Source organism: Drosophila miranda, chromosome XR (genome assembly GCF_003369915.1).
Source record: "Drosophila miranda strain MSH22 chromosome XR, D.miranda_PacBio2.1, whole genome shotgun sequence".
In the NCBI taxonomy this organism is placed as follows: Eukaryota; Metazoa; Arthropoda; class Insecta; order Diptera; family Drosophilidae; genus Drosophila; species Drosophila miranda.
In genome coordinates, this window is record NC_046674.1 from 32,523,797 (window position 1) to 32,537,101 (window position 13,305).

A 13,305-nucleotide genomic window follows, 5' to 3' on the forward strand; every position below is an offset into this window, starting at 1 on the left:
GATTATAACACTGACTATTGACGGCAAGGAACAGAGAGCGAGCGGAGGAGTATAGAGCTAAGACCAACGTGGAGCCCGACTTCTGGTACTTTTTATAGAGCCGGGATTTATTATTTTTTAAGTATGACAAATACTTGGAGAACCAGGGAGGCTTGGACGATACAGGTACAGTGATATCTGGAACAAACGTATTAAGGGCGGAGTAAATAGAACTATAAAACGAGTTAACAGTTGCATCTATGTTCGGTAATGAATAAAGAAACGACCAATCAACACGCGAGAGATGTAGATCTAAATCGATAAAGTTTGTTTTGCGAAAACACTTTATGTGACAAGGAGCCATGGAACTGTCAGCACCACCAGATTGTGTACACTCCAGTGATATCAACAAAGTTGGATGGTAAGGATCTTCAGGGAGAGATATTGGGCTTGCTCTAGATACCGTAGCAAGAGAACCATCGTTAACAAAAACGAGGTCAAGAAGTCTGTCCCTAATGTTTTTAACGGCATTAATTTGGACAAGGGAAATATCCGTTAGCCCATTGATAAAGTCATTATGGCAATTGGGAAACAACAGGTTAGCGTCATCACAAGGCAGCCAAGACAGAAATGGGAGGTTAAAGTCCCCCCATGACAATAATTCGATCATTGCACCCTAATGCAGATACGACAGTATTAATTGCTGAGAGGTGGTGTAAGTAAAGCTCAGCATCAGACCTGGGAGGAATGTAAGAGCAAGTTAAATAGAAAAATGCCGAGCCAACACGAACTTTGACTGCAACAAATTCAATCCATGGATGTTATTGAATGGGAATAACTCAGATGAGAAAACAGATTTAACTGCAATCAGAACCCCACCTGCAAAAGATGGGCGGTCCATTCTATATATAGTGTAACTATCAATGAAAATTTCATGATCATTGACAGAGGAGTTAAGCCAGGTTTCGGTAAACGCGATGGCATCGAAATCAAAGGACGCACTATTAGTATGAATTTGACGCAATTTGCCCAACAAACTGCGAACGTTCTGATAGTGCATGGAAAAATGGAACATCAGTTTTTTGGAGCAGGTTTGGTAATTCTAGGATTCGAGTTCGAATCTTTGAGAAGGAACGGTTCAAGAGAACTGGATAGTAAAGAATCAGGGAGAAGAATTTTAAAGGATGATATGTTGCGCTTATGTTTAAATGTAAATTTAGTCACAACTATATCATCAGGCGAAGTGTTAAGTTTAGAGGAAAGATGTTGTTTAACATCCTCCGTTGAAGCCTCAGGAATAAGACGAGAAACAAATATTGCTTTCCGAGGGACCACTGCTCTAAGTTGAAGTCCCGAGCGAGAACGAGATGGTGGAGCCACTCCTAAAAGAGATCTCGGTACAAGGGCAGAGGAATTGGCAGCAATGGCTGTAGCAGGAATTGGAGTAGGAATTGGAGCAGGAATTGGAGCAGGAATTGGAGCAGGAATTGGCAAGACGTCGTCAGCAACCAGCACACCCGCACAAGGAGCACTCACCGCGTCAGAAGTGACGGCCACAGAAACTGCAGGGATGGGATTGATGCTGTTGGGAAGTTGGGTGCTCGAAGGAAGCACATTGCTCGGTGTAAAGAACTCCGGAGCCACCGTTGGCGGATTTACAGACAACGCCGTGGCATGACTACACGGAAATGCTTCCGATGGATGAAGGTGGGAGGCAGGCGTACCAATCGGATTAGGTTGCAAGAGATTGGTATCATTATGCGGAATTTTTGAGTTTGAGCCCAAGAAACTGTGATTCAAGGGCAAGAAATTTCTCGTTGAGAGCCACAAATTGTTTCCGGACATCCAGAAACCCAGTTCGAGTCTGTCTCATAAATGTGCGCATTTCGGCCTCAATCTCCCGACAAGCCAGACATGACCAAGACAGGCCCATGCGTAACGAGATCAGATCATTCAGCCGGCCAAAATTTCCACCACCAGCACATTTTATGTGGGCAAAATTGTCGCACAGCCAGCAGCTAAGAAATGAATCACCAATGATAACACCACCGAATTCACATTTCTTTGCACTGCAAACAATTGCCATTATGGACAGTAGTAGAATCACTGTGCACGAATAAAAAAAAGAACGGAGTGAGATCGCAGGTAAAGTAGGAGAGCAGACAGCAGAGCGAGCCAGACAATCAGCTGCAGCGGCAATAATTCAAAGCAGATGATCCAACGAAGTGCAGATAACGAGCAGTAAACTCACCAAAGCAGAGACACAAAAGAAAAGTCCACAGAGAGGGAGAGTATAGGCAATCCAGAGAGAGTGAGAGCAACAATGCGAGCAGCCCGCTTATGCTCACGAGAGAGTGTGGGCGATGCAAACGCTGATGCGCGAGAACAGTGCACACCGAAGAAGCGATAACGAAAAGCAGACTGGGCAAAAAACAATAACAAATTGCCTGCACGAGTCCGATGTGTTACGTTGCAATATTGAATTTATATTAAACACTTGTTTACAAACAAAACACTGGTGGTTAACACAAAGTAGAATCAAATTAAAGAGATGCGATAATATATCAAAACAAAGTCACAACAATGTTGTATGATATTTTGGCAAAGGGCGGAGAATGCGGGAGCAAGAAAAAAACACAACCGGCTTAAGCAAGAGCTAGAAGCGAATTGAATAGTTTGCAAATTTTTATGCAAGCATGTCGTGCACAACATACAGAGGAACGAAATCGTGAAAAACTCGAAGGATACACTATTATTTTTTAAACAGAGTGTTTTATTTAGATCATAAACTGTGTCCGCATTGAAAGACAACAATTGACAGTGAAAATAATTGAAGTTATCACTACAAAGCCAATTTGAATAACATACAGTGGAATAATATTTGTTATTGGCTGTGTTGTGCAAGAAGAATATTTGTTATTGTTCTGAACAAATCAGAAAACCAGCATTTGATCATTTCGGAGTCACTGAGTGAATAACGTAGCCATACCCAATAAAAGGCTGCAAGCAGTGCAGTAAAGGAATCGGCAAAGCAGTATATCCATCCGTTAATAAAGCAGTATTTCAAAGTAAGCAACGCAGTATAAAACTCTGTCAAGCAGTACCATAACGGAAAACGTTTAAACATGGCTCCAGTATCAAAACGTCTGAAGAACAATCTGTAACTGACCTCAAGGGTTCGAAGAGTTCTGAGGAAATACCAGATACTATACAGAAAGCCCTGGACAGAATCTTTGCTAAGCAGGCTAAACTAATCACGGCAACTACGCAAAAGTCTGAAGGTGTATTTCAGGCCATAGAGGAAAAGTTCACAGCTATGACCAATCAAATTCTTGGTATGGCAGAAGATGTGAAGAAACTTAGTAAACTTGTCCTGCAATTGGAAAAGGCGGGTGAGGTAATCCACGAAATGGAGCCGCAGATTATCAAACCTAAAAATAAGGTACACGGTATGCAAGAAATATGTGCGCATGTGAGAGATCTAACCACACAATGTGTTGAACGCGCCCAAGCGGACATTGCGTGTGATCTCCGTTATCATGGAATATCCTTTGAAGAAGGTGAAAAGTTGAAGGTCCGATTCAACAAGATGGTCATTGCCCTTAACCAAACACCCCTCCCAAGGGTGAAAGACATCTTTAAGATCCGACAGAGAAATCACGGAACAGCTGTTGATCCAGTGATAATCCTGCGAATAGAAAGTGTGAGAGAGAAGGCGGCGTTGTTGCGAGCTGTTGGCAACTATCGCAGGGAATCGAAAAAACTGCTATAACTGGACCTAATGGAATTCGACTCGCAGGCAGCGTTTTATATAAAAGAGAATCTGGTTTTTTTCAAAGAGGCGATGAAAATGAAAAAAGGAAAAGCGTTATCGGCTGTTTTGTTAAGAAATATCCAGCTGGAGAAATTTTTAGAGTGGAGAAGATGCATGACCTACAAACATTGCGGGATACTTCCGAGGATGAGCTTGCACAGGTGATCCAGGTGCAGTTAACAGGCCAGTTGAGACAGACCAGAATAACCCTATAATGTTAAAGTTTAAGGTTTTATGTTTTTATAGAGTTAGAAGTGATTTGTGTATATTGCGTGTGCTGCTAATATGCTATTTAATATCTTTTAAACGGTCCATAATATGAATAGACTTCAAACGAATAGTAGGATATTGATTCGTACGCTGGCGAAACAAAAAGATGGCATATATGTATATTTGTCATATAAATGCTCAGAGTCTTTATGGTAAGATTGATGAGTTACGATATATGCTTGAAGAATCGAATGTTGATGTAGTTTGTGTTTCGGAAAAGTGCTTCATGCTGCATCTATGTGATACTGTCATTTTGTGTACCGGAATTGATCTATACCGATCTGATCGGGAAAGAAATGGTGGGGGTTTTGCTATATACACAAATAAGAAACTCAAATTCAAATTAATATGCAAACACCCTCCAGAAAGTGCAATAGAATAACTTTTATAGAATTATCGGCCTACAACCGTTCTCCTAAATTACTATTGGGCTGCCTGTACAGACCACATCGCAAAACAAACTACAACCAAGTAATTGACGTAATTTCAGACTTATCTGTAAGCTATACTGACGTAATTATAATCGGGGATCAAAACAGCAATATACTGAAGGAACGACATAGGGCGTCAGCGATGGCATCGTTAGGCTTGCATCAAGTCAATAATAGTAGAGCAACACATTTCTCAAACACTGCAAACACATTATTGGACCTTTGTTTTGTTAATGATAAAGAAAAAATGGTTCTATATAATGCATTATCTGTCCCAATATTTTCTAGACACGACCTACTTTTCCTGACTAATGATTTTAATTGTACAAAGATTGACGACGACATATGGTACCGAAATTTTAAGAGCATTGGCATTACCAAACTTAATGATGAATTTAATACATATGACTGGAATATAATATTTAAGATGGATGATGTTAATTCCCAAGTAGAACAACACGAGCTCACATAACATGTCTTTATGAGAAATTCGTACCGCTGCGTAAATTAAAGATTGCACCAAAGAAAAATCCATGGTTCAACCAATGTATTGCACACAATATATCATTAAGGGACAAAGCATATAACAAATGGAAACGCTACCGAACGTCTGTTCATTATCAAGAATTTAAAACTTTAAGGAAAAAATTCAACCAATTAATACTGACAGCTAAAAGGTCTTTTCATTCTGTAAGGTTTCAAACTGCAATATCAACAAGAAGGACATGGCGGGAGCTCAAAGACTTGGGAATAGGGAAGAGGACAAATAACACCAAAATTGATGTACACATAGATGAATTAAATAGAAAGTTTGTGATAAACGGGGTACCTGAAGTAGCATTTAATCACTATCTTGACAATATACCTAATAGTTCCTGCGATAATAACTTTAGCTTCATGTGTGCCAGTCAGTGTGATGTCCTTGAATCTGTGCTTAAAATTAAGTCAAATGCAATGGGACTAGATGAAATACATCAAAAAATTTAAAAAAATCTTACTTCCGAAAATATTGCCTCATGTGACTTATATTTGCAACACTGTCTTAACAAAATCAATATTTCCAAGTACATGGAAGCTTGCGAAAATAACCCCGGTCCCTAAAGGAAAAAATGAATATAGACCAATATAAAATCTATCGTTTTTGTCAAAGGCCTTGAAAAATTAATTTCACAACAAATTTGAACTTTCCTAGGTAACAATGCACTACTAAGTGACAAACAGTCAGGTTACATAAGGCAAACAAGTTTTACTACGGCAATATTATATATAACGGAAGACATTAGATTAAAACAAGATGAAGGAAATGGGACGCTATTAGTACTACTTGACTTCAGTAAAGCATTTGACACGGTTGACCACGAAATCTTATTAAGTAAATTAGTCAACTTTTTCAATTTTAGTAATGTGAAAGAAGACAGGTAGTAGTAAGTGGAAGTAGAATCTCTTCAATGATGAGCACTACAGGTGGTGTGCCTCAAGGTTCAGTTCTTGGACCGCTTTTGTTCTCATTATATGCGGATGCTGTCCAAATGTATGTTAGTCGTCCATTGAGTAAAATTGATGAGTCTATAAATGTGTGTAACAGTGATTTGTTCAATGTGAGTAGCTGGGCGAAGCGTAATGGTCTGGCACTTAATCCAGATAAATTTAAATGTGTAATAATATACAAGAAGCAACTAAATACGAATTCAAATTAATTACGTAGATCATGTGGAAAACTTAGGATTAACATTTAACAATACGCTTTCTTGGAGTAACCAGGTAGTGAAAGCTACTGGTAGAACATATAGTCTACTAAGACAGCTCGCACCAACATAAAATTACCAGATATACTCAAACTAATGATAGCTAAGACATATTTGACACCCACCTTATTCTATGGGATTGAAATATTTGGAAATTGTGACGCTGAATCTAAAAAAAAACTAAAGGGAACACTTAACAACATTGCCCGCTACATATATAATAAGAGACGAACCGATCATATCTCAATCTTAGCAAGACAAATATTCAAAACGGATTTAAAGACATGGATAGGGTACAAAACAAATCTTTTTCTACATCGAATAATCTATACCAGACAGCCGAGCAACTTATATGATAAATTAACCTTTGCTTCATCAAATATAACGTTGAATCTAATAACCATAATGTACAAACTTCCAATTCAGGAAAACGATTTTCAACAAATGCCATTCGGGTATGGAACGACTTACCTTTCAATATTACAAATATTAGTAGAGCAACGCAATTTAGGGAGAAATTAGAAAACACTTGATAAATTCGAAATAAAAAAATAAAAATAGACCAGAATAACAAAAAAAAAAAAATAAAATAAAAAATAATAATAATAATAAAATTATAAAATTATAATTAGTATTAGTATTAATAGTCATACTAAAAATATTAGAATAAGAAAATCATTATGTTTAAAAGCACACAACTATGTGAAACCCATGTGACTATCGCATTAACATAAAGTAGAAATACTGTCGCGTTAGGAATATATACAAATATATAAATAACGAGGGGGAACGTTGTGAGTTGCTGCGGACACCGCAACTCTACGGTTATACCCGATACTAAGTCAGTAATACTCTCCTCCGGCAGACGCCGCTAATATTAAACGACACGACAAAGAGTGCGTGCGAGAGAGACAGAAAATTGATTTGTTCCTTTTGGCTATAAAAATTATCTGATCTGATCCAGATTCAGCAATCTGATAGATATGGTCATTATCTATGATTCTGCGTTTTTAGTTTTCTCGAATGTGCAATATTGTGGATGCAACAGATTTTCGTTTTTTGTGGGGGCGGAAGGGGGTGGGGCGAAATTCTGAGATATACGTTTTATAGTGAGATCTAGCAGAAAAGCGGATACCAAATTTGGTTACTCTAGCCTTAATAGTCTCTGAGATTTGTGGATGCCCCAGATTTTCGTTCTTTGCGGGGGCGGAAGGGGGTGTGGCGAAATTTGGACACGAAACGGTCAAGGTCCGATATCACAGGAGTGTGGATACCAAATTTGGTTGCTCTGGCTCTTATAGGTTGTGAGATCCTTGAACTCATATTTTGCAATTGACAAAACCGACCATGAAACCTGTGTGTTAGAGAGAGACAGAGCGAGAAAGAATGAAATTGTTTTCTTGATTCTGGCTATAATAATTATACGATCTGGTTCAGATTTCGCACTGTAGAAGATATGGTCATCCTCACCGATTCTGCGTTTTTGGTTTTATCGTATCTTTAAAAATGTGGATGCCACAGATTTTCGGCCTTTGTGGGGGCGGAAGTGGGCGGGGCGAAGTTTTGAAATATTTTTGTAGCAGTGACATATCACAGAAGTCTGGATCCAAAACATCGTTGCTCTAGCTCTTATAGTCTTTGAGCACTAGGCGCTGAAGGGGACGGACGGACGGACGGACGGACGGACGGACAGACGGACAGACAGACAGGGCTCAATCGACTCGGCTATTGATGCTGATCAAGAATATATATACTTTATGGGGTCGGAAACGATTCCTTCTGGACGTTACACACATCCACTTTTACCACAAATCTAATATACCCCAATACTCATTTTGAGTATCGGGTATAATTATACGTATTCATTAGCCCCATAATGGGTTCAAGATATTCGCAAAAAACGGGACAAAAGAAAGTGGTTTTGTCGTTGCCCACAAAACCGATTTGCCGATTTGCGCGAATGCGAAGATTGTTTTGCATTGATGTCGTATAAAAATGGTTTTGATTTTATCTACAAACTATTTATACTTATTTTGAAATGTTAAACCAAAAAAATTAACATTTGCTGATTTTAGGGCAAATGTATTCTTGATTTTTAATTTTTTGGAACTTATTTACATATGCATCAGTAAGTATATATATATTTTTTTTTGTATTCAGCGGCTCGGCTTGAAAGTTCAGTTGGCTGCCAACTTCGGTATTTTGGTTTAGTTTTTTTTTAAATCTCCCGTAAGATATCCCGTTAAAAAGCCCCATGGCCGATTCAAACCTTTCTTGGCGAGAGCATTTGCCAAGTCTTGGAACCCGCCCTACCGTGAGGGAGTTGTGTGCATCAAGCTGGTTGAGATATTGGAAGCATTCACCGACCAGTTTTGATTTGATCGTTTATGACCTCAGGGCTAATGGCGCTGCGGCTTACCTATAAACACTCCTTAAGCATCTGTGGGACATGTTATAATTGCCCCGGTGATTCTGCTACAGATAATGCGTTGCAGTGCGCCTAGATCAGTAACTGCTTTGCTTTGAGAGACCATTGTCCACCACACAATTAAAGCATAGGTGACGATTGGTCTGAAGACAGTATTGAATGGTGGTTCGTTTTCAATGGACGTTCGTAGGTGCGCGTTCCAAGTGAGTTTGGAGTCACACGACTTTACTTGGGAACTCAATATTCATTCCATTCAGGGTACGCTTTTGTGGAGCTACATGGAAATTGACTGGGTTTATGGTTAACTGTTTGAATGCAAACCATCCCTGGGTTGTATTGAAGGCTTGATGCATGCATTCCTAAACGGTCTGGTCATATATACCTACTCGTATTTATATTACATCATATTGCTTAGTTATGGTTGAGCCGTCTGCAAGGGTATCAAATTCTGCGGCATGGAAACTGTACTTTCTTTCTGGTTACCTGTTGAGTGAAGAATACATTAATCTGAAAAGCGGGAATGATGACAAAAGCGCTCTTTCAGGTTTCTTTCATATATATGATGGTCATTGAGTTACTCCACCAGCGGAACTGCATATGCAGTACAAAAATACAAACATATAAATGTGTATCTGTGTAAATAAACAAGTGTGTCGTAAGTGTCAACTTCTACACGAGAATCTATCATTAATACCTTGATTCCAAGAGCAAAGTATTCTCTGGTGAAATATGACACTGAGATGTGACTTTCGTCCTGTGACCGAAACTCTTCGATCAGTTGAGTTACTTTATTTTATTCCTTCAAACAGTACACTTTTTTAACTTTAACTTGTTTCCCTTAACTCGTATTTTCTTCCATACAGCCACCTAACCAGGTTCTTGTCATAGATGGAAATTTTTCATAGTGGAACCAGGATACAATATAAGTTGATGTGTACTTTGTCTACACAGCACCAAAATCCCCATTGTTTTTGTTTATGACAGAGGTCGGTCCGCATATATTCACGTTCTACGTAGTAAACTGTTCTATATAAGCGGCAGCTCAGCAGCAAAGCACTTTTCTATGCACTTATTTATGTACAAATGTATGTAAGATAGAGCCTTGTCGACCCCTTGTTTGTGATATCCCCGTTAACCTTTCGTGGTTTTTAATCGCACACGATACTCATTGTACCACTTATTAAATGGAAGAACTATTCCATAGCCTTTACTTGTCCCCAGGTGTGACTATTTTTCCAGTTTAACTGGATTAAGCCAATGGGAATATTTATTTTATTTCCTCGTATATCACTTCTTAATCTTGAGTTGGCTTTTAATTGAACTGGCGGTGTTGGTAGCTCGTACCATATGAGGATTCAGTAAGGTAAAGCGGATTACATTCGTATTCGCATTCATTGTTTTGAGTTATGGAAACAATCGTTCATATAAATATATAATACCCACTTATACATTTATTTTGTTTCACAATATCGTGAAAATACTTCCTACCAACTGCATGCTACCCCCACTGCACACTTTCAACTCCAGCATATTTCACTATGTACTTAAATATGTATCTCTAGTACGCATATGTTTGTATATAAGATAGACACATACTATATGTATACAAAAATACGTTTACACTGAACACCAACAAGAATACATATCTATTTTGATTCATCCGGAACACCAAAACATACACAAATCCTAAGTGAATTAAGTGTATTTAAACTATACTTGTTGTACCATATATGTACATGTTTTTTTGTAACGAGGACTGGTATGGCCGCTGAACTTAATCTATCGAGTACGAGATCATCTGCAAACGAGTAAGCTTACTATACGTATATGAGTACTCGTAGATGGTCAATTCCGTACATCTTCTATAAAGCTTTTATTTTTTTTTATTTTTGGTCTTGAAACTCTTTGGTATATGTTTTGTATTTATATTTATTAGTTTTACAATCGTTCGTGATATTTCGAGTATTTTTTTTTTTTATTTTTGGTTTTGAGACTTTGGTGTTTCCGCTTGTGCCAGAGAGGTTTTGCTAGGGACCACTACCACATAATGTAAAAGAAAAAATGTTCTTGTTGGCATGCAGGAACACAAATGTGCCGAATCACCCAGCTTACTTTCCCCCACCTCGAGTCAAATTCATCCTAACAAATCCAGAAAGACCTATTGCTTCGTTCCAGGACCTATTCAGTGAATGAATGATGTTGATAGGTTGTTAAATTATTTTGAAGGATGGTATGATTCAAGTGGAATTCGCCACATGTGATATAGAATTCTTAACTAAAACATATAATACAAAAATCGTACTTCGGTTTTGTATCTTAAATAATTAGGCCTATCAGTATCCAGCAGCTGATTAAACGTTTCAAGGAAAATCTGGTTAATACTAAATATTTAGTCAACGGTGTTCAATTCTGGTTAGAATAATTATCCAGCCTTGACTCTCAATTTCAGCTGTTGCATTGTACAAAAATTTCGATGTTCGACTCAAACGTAATGATGATAAAACAAAGTGTAGCCACTTTCGTTCCGAAATGAGGATGAATAGCAATTGGAATTAATATTAAACCAATTCTACCCGATCTCGCCCACCACAAAGTCAACACACCCTCAGACTCAACAGAACCGCAGGCACCTACATACTGAACAAGCGCGAATGCGTGACCCTGGTCTAATAAAAAATGGCAGAGCGGTAGGTTACCCAATTGGGAATGGCATTACGAATGCAGATTATGAAACATGACGTGTGGACAAGACCTGCCCTGCCGGATCTTTGGACTTCAGCGACACTTTTCACTTGCATTCCTCCCTACTCATACAATCTCATTAATCTATTCCCTCGACCCCTGTAAAACACGCGAGGGGAGACAACAATGTAAATAATTATGTACATACACATACATCTATACAACATTCATACATCTGTGTCCTATGTAGAACTATGGGAAAATACTCCTAGTTTTTTTTTTTTTTTCTGCTATCTTTACTATTTTTATCTTCCTTTCTCTACAAACTTTTTAAGTCGTCTGTTTGTTGGCGTTGATATGCCTTCTCGAACTTCATCGATATGGACATTCAACATATGCACGGCACAGAGTATGGATATACATATGTACGGTCGTGTTCCACCAGACTTCAATTAACCTAAAAATGAGGTTGTTGAGACCACATATAAAAATCGTACAGGTATAGGTTATATTCAGGCAGTTTTAGGGAAAGAAATATATTCTCTAGTTTGGGTTTGTAGTCGAACTGGAAGCAGCTCGGCTCCTAGAAAATGGCTGATAAATATACATACATATGTATGCACATATCAAAAAAAAAAAAAAATACATTTTGTTTATTTACATACACTCTCATAAGAAGGAAGACGAGAGGGGTCCTAATTAAGACCGAAGAATTGTTTTTGAACGGACTCAAGCATATCTTGATATTTTTGGTAATGGGGAGACCAGATACAGGAACCATATTCCAAGATAGGTCATACAAGAGAAACGTAGAGTAGTTTAGTGGTATGGAAAATTCTTTCGACCCTCTTTTGATAAAGCCAAGGACTCAGTTGGCTTTATTCGAAATAGCGGATATATGAGAACTAAAACATATGTTATGTAAGAAGATAATGCCTAAGTCATTAACTTTGTACAGGCGTTCCAAGGAAATGTTATTAATTGTGAAGTCAGAAAGGTAGGCTTGTTGCGAGGGAAGGTCTTGACGTTACATTTGGAAATGTTAAGAGGAAGAGCGTTAATTAAAGACCAATTGTTGAGAGCGTCGAGATCCGATTGAAGAAATAACGGGGACACCGGATCGCTGTAGGAAAAACATAGCTTCCATCAGCATACATCAGCATACATTAGGACTCGTGAATTAGTTAAAACTTGGGGAAGATCATTGATAAAGATGTTAAATAATAAGGGCCCGAGATGGCTACCTTACGGCACACCCGAAGAGAGAAAAACTGGTTTAGAAAGAGAAGATTGGAAGAAGACACGCTGAGAACGATTGCAAAGTTACGTATTAGTCCAGAAGAAGAAGAAGAAGGAAATTGTGATTAACTGAGTCGAAAGCTTTACTAAAATCAGTATAAACTACGTCAGTTTGACATTGTTTTGAAAATCTGGCAGTTACTTAGGAGGAAAATTCAAGGAGGTTAGACGAAACTGAGCTACTTTTTAAAAATCCGTGCTGTGATTCTGATAACAGGGAACTACAAAAGTGTTGGAGCTGAGAAGTAATAATTGTTTCGAAGAGTTTAGGAATGGCTGATAAATTGAAGATACAACGGTAGCTTGAGACATTTAGACCCCTTTTTATGAATAGGAATTATGTAAGATTCTTTCCAGACGGTGGGGAAATCACGAAGCTCGAGAGAGATGTTGAACAGTTTTAAGAGATGCACGCAAAGAAAATCCGCATAAAGTTTAATAGTCGATAAGTGACGCGAGAATAGAGGGCATTTTATTAAAAGGAGCAGAGTAGCAAAGTTGAAAAAATGTAGCAATATCGGAATTGTTATCTGCATAAGTACCACATTAAAAAGAAAGTAAAATTAGTAAATATTAATTCAAGTAAAAGTTTGCGGCACTAATGGCTTCCGTTTCTGTTCCATCTGTTGCCTTCTAAATAAAATAATTTTTCAGCTG

At 38.2% G+C, this 13,305-nt stretch overlaps 1 protein-coding gene across 2 annotated transcripts in view; it reads left to right on the forward strand.

Annotated features, from left to right (window-relative positions):
- The window catches only part of LOC117186430 (neuronal acetylcholine receptor subunit alpha-7), a 378,182-nt gene that overhangs the window by 256,607 nt on the left and 108,270 nt on the right, over nucleotides 1-13,305 (forward strand). The window lies entirely within an intron of this gene.